The sequence below is a fragment of the Neodiprion virginianus genome, chromosome 2, assembly GCF_021901495.1.
Source record: "Neodiprion virginianus isolate iyNeoVirg1 chromosome 2, iyNeoVirg1.1, whole genome shotgun sequence".
NCBI lineage: Eukaryota > Metazoa > Arthropoda > Insecta > Hymenoptera > Diprionidae > Neodiprion > Neodiprion virginianus.
Window position 1 is genome coordinate 42,651,806 of NC_060878.1, and position 9,891 is coordinate 42,661,696.

The following is a 9,891-nucleotide window of genomic DNA, read 5'->3' on the forward strand; positions in this document are numbered from 1 at the left end:
AGTTCTGAAAAAGCGACGCAGTATTTCTCGATTATTTTGCCTCCGAATTCGTTCAATATGCTGCAGGTACCCATGTCTTTCTAGTAAATGACTTCGGTTAGATCCGAAGTGTGGCACAATTTGTATCACAAATCACGTTGCAGTGCGAGTAAGTTGTTAAAATTTAGCCTCTTATCAATGTTTTATGAAAAAAGTAACAAGAGTTGATGCTTGCAATTCAAGAACGTACGATATTTGTATTGCAGCCTCATTGCCCGACAGTGACAGGGTAGCATGATGAAACGGTTGATGTTAAGGGATCACCTTCCATATATTTTGACTGCACTCCGGTGATATAGAACACAAGGAATTTCTGAGAACAACGATTTGTCGCTGGGAACGTGACATTACCTGAAAATTCGGACCGCTTTCTTTCCTCCCATCCTCGGTACCTTGTCATTTCTACACGCTTCTAAAATTACAACGATACGTAGGAAAGTTTGACGTTCCACTCGCTCGTGAACAAGGTGACATAAGGAAAGCTATTTACCGGTGACGCGGCCATGTTTCAACGAACATCCGCGATTTCTACCTCGCTCGAGGCTCTCTAGCCCCAAACCCAAGACGTACATACACGTGCAAACAAGGGAACATGTGTGTACACCCTTGCGCTACTGAACAACTCGTCACTTGATCGTTCGCGTTTGTCACGGCACATCACCCCGCGTAAAACTCCGGTGCTATTCTATCCTACCGAGCTTCGTCTGCTCTCGGAATCACGGTAGGTACAACTTCAAGCTGGCTTTCACCTAAATTTCTCTCGGGTCTTATTAATTTCCCAATTCGTACTTTCGGATGATCTCTTTCGAGCTTTCCAAATTCTATATTTTTACCATGAAAGCTTCTTAATCATAACGTACAGAAACGAAATGTTAATTCTCGATGTCGAGCTAGTTGTGAAAAAATAAAACACAACACCAGCAGAAACTGGTTTTGATCAAAACGTGTTTATTGCAACATAATGAACTGTACATATGTATACAATCTCACCAAATGTGCTTCCACATGGAAGAGCAAAGGTTCAAGGTAGGTATGTATCTAAAAATCTGCATTCCTTCGACCTCAAATTTTTACCGAAGCGACGAACTATTCGGTTCTCAACAACCGCAAAAGCTCGATTATCTGCAGCGCAATAGGTATATCGGTTAATACGACTTCTCGGGTTCTGCATTTGATCAGGCATTCGATATATGGTAATAGTTAAAATAAGCACACCTACTGTGTTGCCTGTGCCTACTATTGATATTCATATTCTCTCTGTGAGGTTCTGATAATGGAATATTATTCGGGGTGACTGAATTTCTCGTAGAAACACACCGTTTGACAGAATGATAAAAAATCTAGAAACACTTGACCTGAGCCCAGTAATAATTTTACAACATTCAAGGGAGTATTTTGGTCTAGAAATTTGAGTAACTTTTTTGCCCTCTTCAATAACTGCCGTAATGGCATTCTTATTGATGAAGAGAATTAGTTTAATTTCTGTTTCAGACGAATGGGAGCATCGGAATCGCTTCAATACTTTTTTTTCACTGCCGCATTCAGAGGCGCATAAGTTTAAAAAAATTTTTTTTTTTTTTTTCATAAATATTTATTTTTTCTCCAAGCTATTGAAAGAACAATAAAAAGACAGTCAAAAATGGATGGTAAGAGTATGGTACTGTTTTCTTGTCAAGCTCGAAATTTCGGCCTCTAGATTAGAATACCCCCTTAAAGCCAGCGTATATACCTCTATCGTGTGCATGCCTAATAATTTTTGTGCCCAGGTTGCGGATGGTAAGTAATTATCAGTTTAATTCGCTGGTAAGCGTACCGTTTGCACTTGACTTTCTCCACTCCACATCACGAATCTCTCGAATAAATTATTCTCCGACAAAACACCTGAGCTGTGCAGCTGCCAATGAATTTTTACATCAAGCCATTCGAACGCGAGCTTGGTCGAAGATGATTCATGACACGGAACAGGATTGGCCTCAATCATTATCCTCGAATACCAGGATCACTATTCTGTTTCTAATCTGAGCCATAAAGGTGTTCCGGCTGTCGGACTAAGAACGGCTGTGGACCCTCATGGATTAAATCTTTCTATCCGTTAATACCGGATTCTCTTTATTTCAGTACCGTGGTTTTCTTTTGGGATTCACTTTCTCGCAGCACGATGTACGCGCGCGTACGCATCCGTCCACGCGTACTGCACGCGTGCATTTCTCGCTGCTTTCACAGCATTGGCGCATCGTCGCAATTCTCTTCTGAATCAGGGGTCCCCGTATAATGCGACCTGCGCGCCTCCACTGCACTCGTTAGAGAAAGATAACGGTACTGGTTCACGCCGGGCACAGGTAGACTGTTCCTCGAGGTTGTTGCTCTTTCACGAAGCCGGAGAGATGCGGCTGGCGAGCGACGTAGCCAACGTTACAGCGAGTACACGCAACGTAACTTTGAAGATTCTACGTTACATGGTGCAGCTTTCGACTGCCTGCAAAACACGGTTTGCATCGAAGCTTTAGGCTTGTTTGTTACTTGAGCGTTGTTACTTGAATTCTTCTTACCGCTGTATGATTTCGTACGAGGCACCGCTGCACCTTGGTTACTATTATTCAATGTGATTACCTCCTTTGAAAAGTGCTTGAAATTGTGATGTCGCAAGAACGGCATAGCGCGATTTTGAATCAATGGCGCAGACTTGGGGAACGCGATGGAATTTACGACAACCTCTGGGCGATATTAAATTTGATCTTGAAGTCGACGCAAAATTAATTGATCATTTCAGCGGTTCAGGTTTGTATGTGTTTGATATAAGATTTCGCAAGCACAGTTCATGCCGGTTGTTCGCTCTGTTTTAACCCGGGTGTACGTGATTCAATTAAAACCAGTCTTGTGTTCTTAACATAGATCGTTCGTATTTGAGTAAACGGGAATGGTGATGAGCATGGTTCTAACAATGAATGTCTCGCCTGTGAGGCATGACAGAGGTTCCGAAACCTGCGATCTGCTTGAGTACGAGGGCTGCGAAAGCTCGAACGAAGTGGGAGGTGGCCAATTTTCTTCAGACAATATTTATCCTACAGAGGGGAGGATGGTGAAAGATTTCTCCTCCGCCATATCGCTGGGGTGGTATAACACAAATTTATAAGTGGAAAGGGTTCAACGATGATCCGGGATGACGGTGCAGTATACGTGTGAAAGTATATTCCACACAACCGGTATATTGAAATCTTCACTTGTGTTCGCGATCAGAAAGGATGGTTCGAAAAATATTCACATTTGGTGTAACGAGGACTGGCTTGTGAATCGTATTTTCGCACAATTCCGTCTATGTTCGTCGTACAAATCATTTAGCAATGACTCACGGACGAAACGAGAAACCGGGATCTTGGCGAGGGGATAAACACCTAACTTTGAATATTGAAATGAATGTACTAGTAACGTATTAGTAATACATTAGGGTTCGGCGTACTGGGAGGATTCGGTGAATATCGCCTCTGCGAGCGAGCAGGCAGGTAACCAAAGCTAGCTTTTTACGGTAATACAAACCTAAAATGAAACTTCGGTTACCTATCCAGCGGCACTGGTGGCGGGACTTACCGAATCTATCCGGTGTCGCTGTAAAATTCTGAACCTTAGATTTAGAAAATAGAACACATTTCAAGATGTATTATAACCTCATCGCCTCCGAGTGTAGAGCCTGAATTCATGGGGTAAATTGTTTTTTCAGTCCAATAGCGTTCAAACGACTTACTGAGCATTCAAAAAACTGTGCCACAGTCACTAATTTTACTTAAAGTAGTAACATATCTCTGTGACGCCTTTCAAGTCCAGATGATCGAGTGTCTTGCTGCGGGGTGATTAAGAATAATGCGTTATCATAGTGTACAATTCATAATATTCGAAGAATATCGTAATAAAGTGACTTGTTGACGATTCAAGTACCTGGGAAACCAGCTGATCAGATGAAGTCCAGCCGGTCTACAAGTTACAGAGCTCATTCCTTGAACGGTGAACTGCCAAAATGGTTTTATCCGTACATATTGTCCTCACGCGTAATAAAACTATTGTCTGCTAATCGAGATTACAGATACCTTGGGATCCAGTTGTTGGAGAATTTTTCGTCTACGGCCATAAGCTGTCTGTTCAATGGACAGTACGCTATCTTGATAAATTCAGCTAATATTTCTACAATTGATTCTGCCTAATATTCTTCACCACCGCTCAACGTCCTTAAAACTTTTTCTCCGTTGTCTGTTCGTTTTCATTCGACTCTCTTGGTGGTGCAATACATCCAATGAGATCAGAGACTAGACATTTATATGCGAAACACGATAACGCGGGCTGCCTTGAGCATTGGATCGTAGTAGAGAGTTTGCCGTCTCACTTTCTCACATAATTCTTAACTCGTGCTTTTTTCACTCACGACAGTACTTTCACAGAGGTCAATTGATGTCGAATTAGAATCCCACCAAGACCGAACTCATCCATCCGGTACCTGCATTCCTTTTTGCTTTTTTTGTACGACGAAAAGAAACTGCTCAGTGAAATTCAACGACAATGGGCGGTAACCTACGCATTTGGAATTGTGTTAAGAGTTTCAAACGATGCTTCCTTCTTGCAAGATCCGAACTTCTGATATCGAACATATGGAACATATCAAGCGAAATGTGGGAACCTTGTGTGGAAAATAATTTGATAATCTTTGAATAGAAAGGCAATCCTCGGTGAGAAAGTTTTAGCCCCAGGTATAATATAATGGGTGATACGAAGTGTGCTGCGCGGTGCGAATATTGTTAGGTTAATTTTAAATCAAGTTTCCACACCTCGAGTCATCGACGAAAAAATTTACACGCTACAGCATAAGCCTCTGATAAACATTACAACAGAAGTAAAATTTTTGTGCCACATCATCCACTTGCATGTGCACCACAAGGGCTGTACGACCACATTCGGCAAACCTCACAGCATGAAACAAGACGTGCACATGTAGGAACGCGACAGAGGTCGCTACAGCGAGGTAGCACGAACGCGTTTTGAGGCGCTTGAGTGCATTTGCAATATTAACATTTTCTTAGCAATGCGTCCCTGGCCGGTGATTTCGGAAAATCTGTTGAGAGGAGAAGGTAGAGGCCCCCAGCGTGAAGTGCCACGGTTTGAGTACTTGCGTGAACTTTATGTATTACGCTTTATAATGACGTGAAAGTTTTAATGCACGGTGAACCATAAACTGCAGATGCGAGGGCTCGGGGAAACTGCGATAAGGCCAACACCACAACGCTCGAAAAAATTATTTCACAAGCCTGGCTGCTACTCATTGTCAGATATTAAGCAGCTACCTACCTGTGCAGCGCCGCGTACTCCGGTTACATCGAATCTGCGTATAAATGCATGGGTGGAAAATTGAGAGCGAGGAAGGAGTGAAAGAAATTTGATTTGGTTCTTTGACAATAAGCAATCAACTGGAGTTTTTCGAGGAAGCTTTATCTTTGATTAAGTAACTGACAGTGAGGAAAGTATTGTTTAATTCATGGAAAGTGGTGCATCTGTAGTTCTTTGCGTTTTGTAGTGAAAAATGTATTTCTCGCGGGTACAGAAGTTGGTCACTCTAAAGTACGTTAAACAGTACTTTGTTCGATAATTTTAATTCAAATATTTTATACAGCTGCACCTGAGGCCTGATGCTTCGAAGATACAATCGCAATTCCTTTTTCGTAAAGAAAATATAAATCACTGATACATGCGAACTGCGCAAGTGTAAGATACGGTGGGTTGGATGGATTTTACTGAATCTTACTTCTCCGGCTTCGTGGGATCATTGAACACAATCGAACCCCTATAACGTCCAGTATCAACGTGATTTTGGAAAAGGAATCCATTGCTCATAGTTTGGAATCGCTTCGAGCAGCTGATCAAAACTTACAGCCCAAAAACGGGAAATTTTTTCGTATCTCCGCAGCTGTTGCTCCTACGAGGTTTCAAACGCCTTTACTGCCTGCCTCGGGGTCCAATTAGCCTGAAAAGCATTGTGAGAATCGACTCCAAGACAAAAAGCTTCAGACTCAAAAGTCGTTGAAAAAGAAAGACTAACCCCTTTGAATTTCTTCGGTCGAAAGTTTAGCGATTTTGAATAAGGATAGAACTGATTCCTTGATACCCTATAACGTCCTATGTCAATACACCCAATTCAAGGAAAGACAGCTGGTTACACTGTGGGTCAATAAACTGTAGTTATTTGCAAACTTTTATATATTTAGATGGCACTTGTAAAAATAGATTTGTTTAATTGGTAAGATGTGCACACAGCAACTGATAAATACTCGATCAAGTACTGAGCTTCTTTATTAAATGAGGGTAATTTAACGAATAGTACGAAGAAAAGATGTTTTTGAAAATTTAAAGGTATATACTCGTAATGTATAACGTGTTGCAGCTATACTGAAAGTGAAGTGGAAATGAAAATAGGCGTACTATATCTGTTGCTAACGTTGACTGATTAATTCCAGATTAAAAGCTGGTGATTCGAAGACGTCGAATTCTGGGGTGATTGGAAGCGTTCCCATATTGACGATGCGACGCTATTTCAGGAATTTCACATCGGGATGATTTGGTTTCCGGGTTATCGTAATGTTTCCCAATCCGTCCTGCGAGTGGAGATTGACGAGTATCCCGTTATCGGGCTTACGGTTAAGGGTGGAATCGCTAAGCTTTATCTGACGATGAATGGTGACGTGTCGGAATAGCGCGAGGGGTCAATTGGATTTTCATCCAACGACTCGATTGCTCTCACAAGAGTATTGCTCTTCATAGGTATTGCGATGCGGTCCCTATGACGTTGCAACGAATAATCTTCCTTGAAACCAAATCGCGATAGGCAGACGATTCCGTGATCATTTTGTAATTGGGATTCAGACGATATGCTTATTTCCAGGTATTGAACTCGTACTAATGAAGCCGACCGTGAGATGCGAAACTCGACGAGAAAGTTCACTGCGTAAAAATGAAAGTGTATACCTAATTATATAGGTATGTGGTGTAATGCATTTTTCCGGCGACGCTGATATAAGTGGCACGGTTGCAAGTGGCAATAATTATTCACTTGCATTTGAGGAGTTCGGTGCCAGACTCGGAAGAGCAATGTCAATCAGTATTAAACTGTAATACTTTTATAGTAAGCTAAAACCAGCTTAATAAAGTCACTTTCAGACTACGTTAAATTCACTTCCAACTGTGATATTTTATTCATTTCGATGAGACTTACAACCTACCAGAACCGTCCATTGCCGGGACAACTAGGGTGGAAAAAAAATTCATGCAAGTAACAGTTAATTCTGAGAGCAAAAATGTTCATTAAAACGATTCGGTCGAGAAATGATCGACCTTTTTCAGAGCTTGGAAACTTTTCGTCTCGGAATCGTTTTGCAGGGCCCTTTTTCCACTAATTGGACCCTCAGGAATGTAAAAAATACATCAAAACGAGCGTCGAACCAATAGCAGAGGAATTATACAGATGATCTTCAATTTTTTAGCTGTAACTTACGATCCGTTGCTCACAGCGTATTCAGATTACGCGCAATTGATTCCTCTCGCGAAATTGCCTCGATGTAGTGCATTAAAGGAACAATTCCAGCTGTATTCAAAATCGTCAAAATTTTGGGCAAAAACCCAAAGGCGTTACTTTCTTCCTACTTTTTTAGTGATTTCTAGGCTAATTTGTATATTTGGAGTTCGAACCTTTTTACATAAGTTCAACCAGAGACTAAGTACTATTCGTGATGATTCAAAGAAATACTTTCTCAGCTCTGTCTAATCGAATTTGTTTCACAGCTTTTTGACAGAGATCCATCTACAGCGAGAGTTGAAGTATTTTTCCTTGATGTTGAATAAGGATGAATGATTTGAAAAATTTCACCAACTCGGGGAATAATCATAACGTAAGAATAAACGAAGATCGCCTCTAAGCTAAAAGTTGCTCAATTGACGATTTCGTCGGGAGAAGTAGATTCCAAAGTCGTGTGCAAGATTCAAGCTTTCGAGCTTTGTGTAAATACCGTTGAATCCCTTCGATAGGATAAGAAAATGCGAGATGAGCCGAATAAACCCTCTGCGGCTCTAAAAGGCAAATCTTGCGTAATATGACTGTTCAATTCTCGTGACAATGTGGTAATACAAGATATTAACCCCTTCTACATCCCGTTTGTTTATATTATTTGGATTCATATGTGCACAAAGGATGATCCCAGCAATATTATTCTGCCCGTAACCTTCGCCATTCTCCAGTCTTATGCGCTGCTGTGGAACGAAGATACTATTTTATTTGTCGTCGAGAAAAACGTGACTCCGGAAAAAAATATTATCTTCGCTTTGAAAATACGGTTTATCACTCCCACAATTGTTTTCTAGCGTTGACCAGCATCTACAAATGTTGTATCCCGAATTCCGAGAAAACGACTTCATAAAATTGGATGAAGGTTGGCTGAAAAATAAAGCATTAGGTGGAAATAATGCATGAAAAAAATTCCATGTTTCTACCGCTTTCGAGTCCTCAATGGTGTATTTTTAAAATTTTTATTAATTATTTTGTGTAGCCTAAATTAATGAGGAACAGTGTGGTTCAAAATTTTAGTGATACATCAAGTATTCAGTAGAGACGTGATACGGAAGTATTATAACTTCAACTACTCTCGATCACGTATCCAAAATTCAGTTATTCAATGGAAATACATACAAAACAATTTTTTGAATATCTCTAGACTTTCGTTTACAAAATGGTAATAGTATGAACATCAAAATTGAAGTGGCAGGTAAATATGAATAAATTTTGTGAAGCTTACGCAGTAATATCCTTGCAAGAAGATGGAAACCTTGAGTCTAAAGCAAATTCAGGCGTGTTTTTAGTTCGCGTAGACGTTAAATTACGTGCTACAAGTGAAAGAACATTGACACATACGCATCTATACACCTATGATGAATATATACAATATATATATATATATATATATATATATATATATATTCAGAATATACTTGCCATCTGGGTTGGTTAATAAGAAGTACTCTTATCGAGTTAGCACTCTGTGATTGTCCTGTTTTCAATCTCGTTTCCATTAAAGTGATGGCCAATAAAATTAACTCGATCCTACGGTTTGTTTATATTCTTCACCATGTCCTGCAACGTGTCCAAGTAAATAATTATTAATAGTAATATTTCCTCACGCTTTAGAAACGACTTTCAGTGGAAAAATACTGAACGTAATTGATGTGATCAATCGTTCAGTCTGACCACTAAATTGATATTCATGACAACCATCGCCATTATTGAGGTCACATCGTTCGTAAACAACGCCGGAAGATGTTCGCGTGAAAGTGAACATTCAGAGAGCAACAAATGAAAGTTTAGCACTCGCCGATGTAGCGTACCTACCTGTTTTCGCGGAGAGAAAGGGTGCTTGCAGTATCAATGACGCAGATGAGTTTTAAACGTTACGAGGCGCCGTGCTGAGTACGTATGGTTTCACAATTGGATGGTATACTCATCCTTGCCCATTCGTCGATAAAATATGTGCAATGACATGTAAGTATATTGCTATGATACTTACTTTCAATTGGCTCTAGTGCTGGAAAATAGAATTACCGTGCTCTCTAAATTTGAATTGGTGAAATTTCACAGATTCACAGTTACAAGTATACTGTTGAAAAAAAAACTAGTACATGTACATTTACGATTCACCGATATTTCACTGATTTCCAGCGTATAGACACTGATGTTTTCCAATGTTGTTCTTATAACTGATTCATGTTCAGAGAGTGGATAGGTTTCGAATCACAAGAGTGTTAAAGTCATGCTGGCCGTAGTTGTTTTCAGAA

The 9,891-nt window shown here is 40.3% G+C and overlaps 1 long non-coding RNA gene across 1 annotated transcript; it reads right to left on the minus strand.

Annotated features, from left to right (window-relative positions):
- Positions 1-1,577: 1,577 nt before the first annotated feature.
- LOC124299063 (uncharacterized) lies at positions 1,578-4,297 on the minus strand. The gene is made up of 3 exons (XR_006906935.1): positions 3,970-4,297; positions 3,702-3,874; positions 1,578-2,515 (listed from the first exon to the last, which is right to left on the minus strand). It is a non-coding gene; the product is annotated as an uncharacterized LOC124299063 (long non-coding RNA).
- Between the last annotated feature and the right edge of the window lie 5,594 nt (positions 4,298-9,891).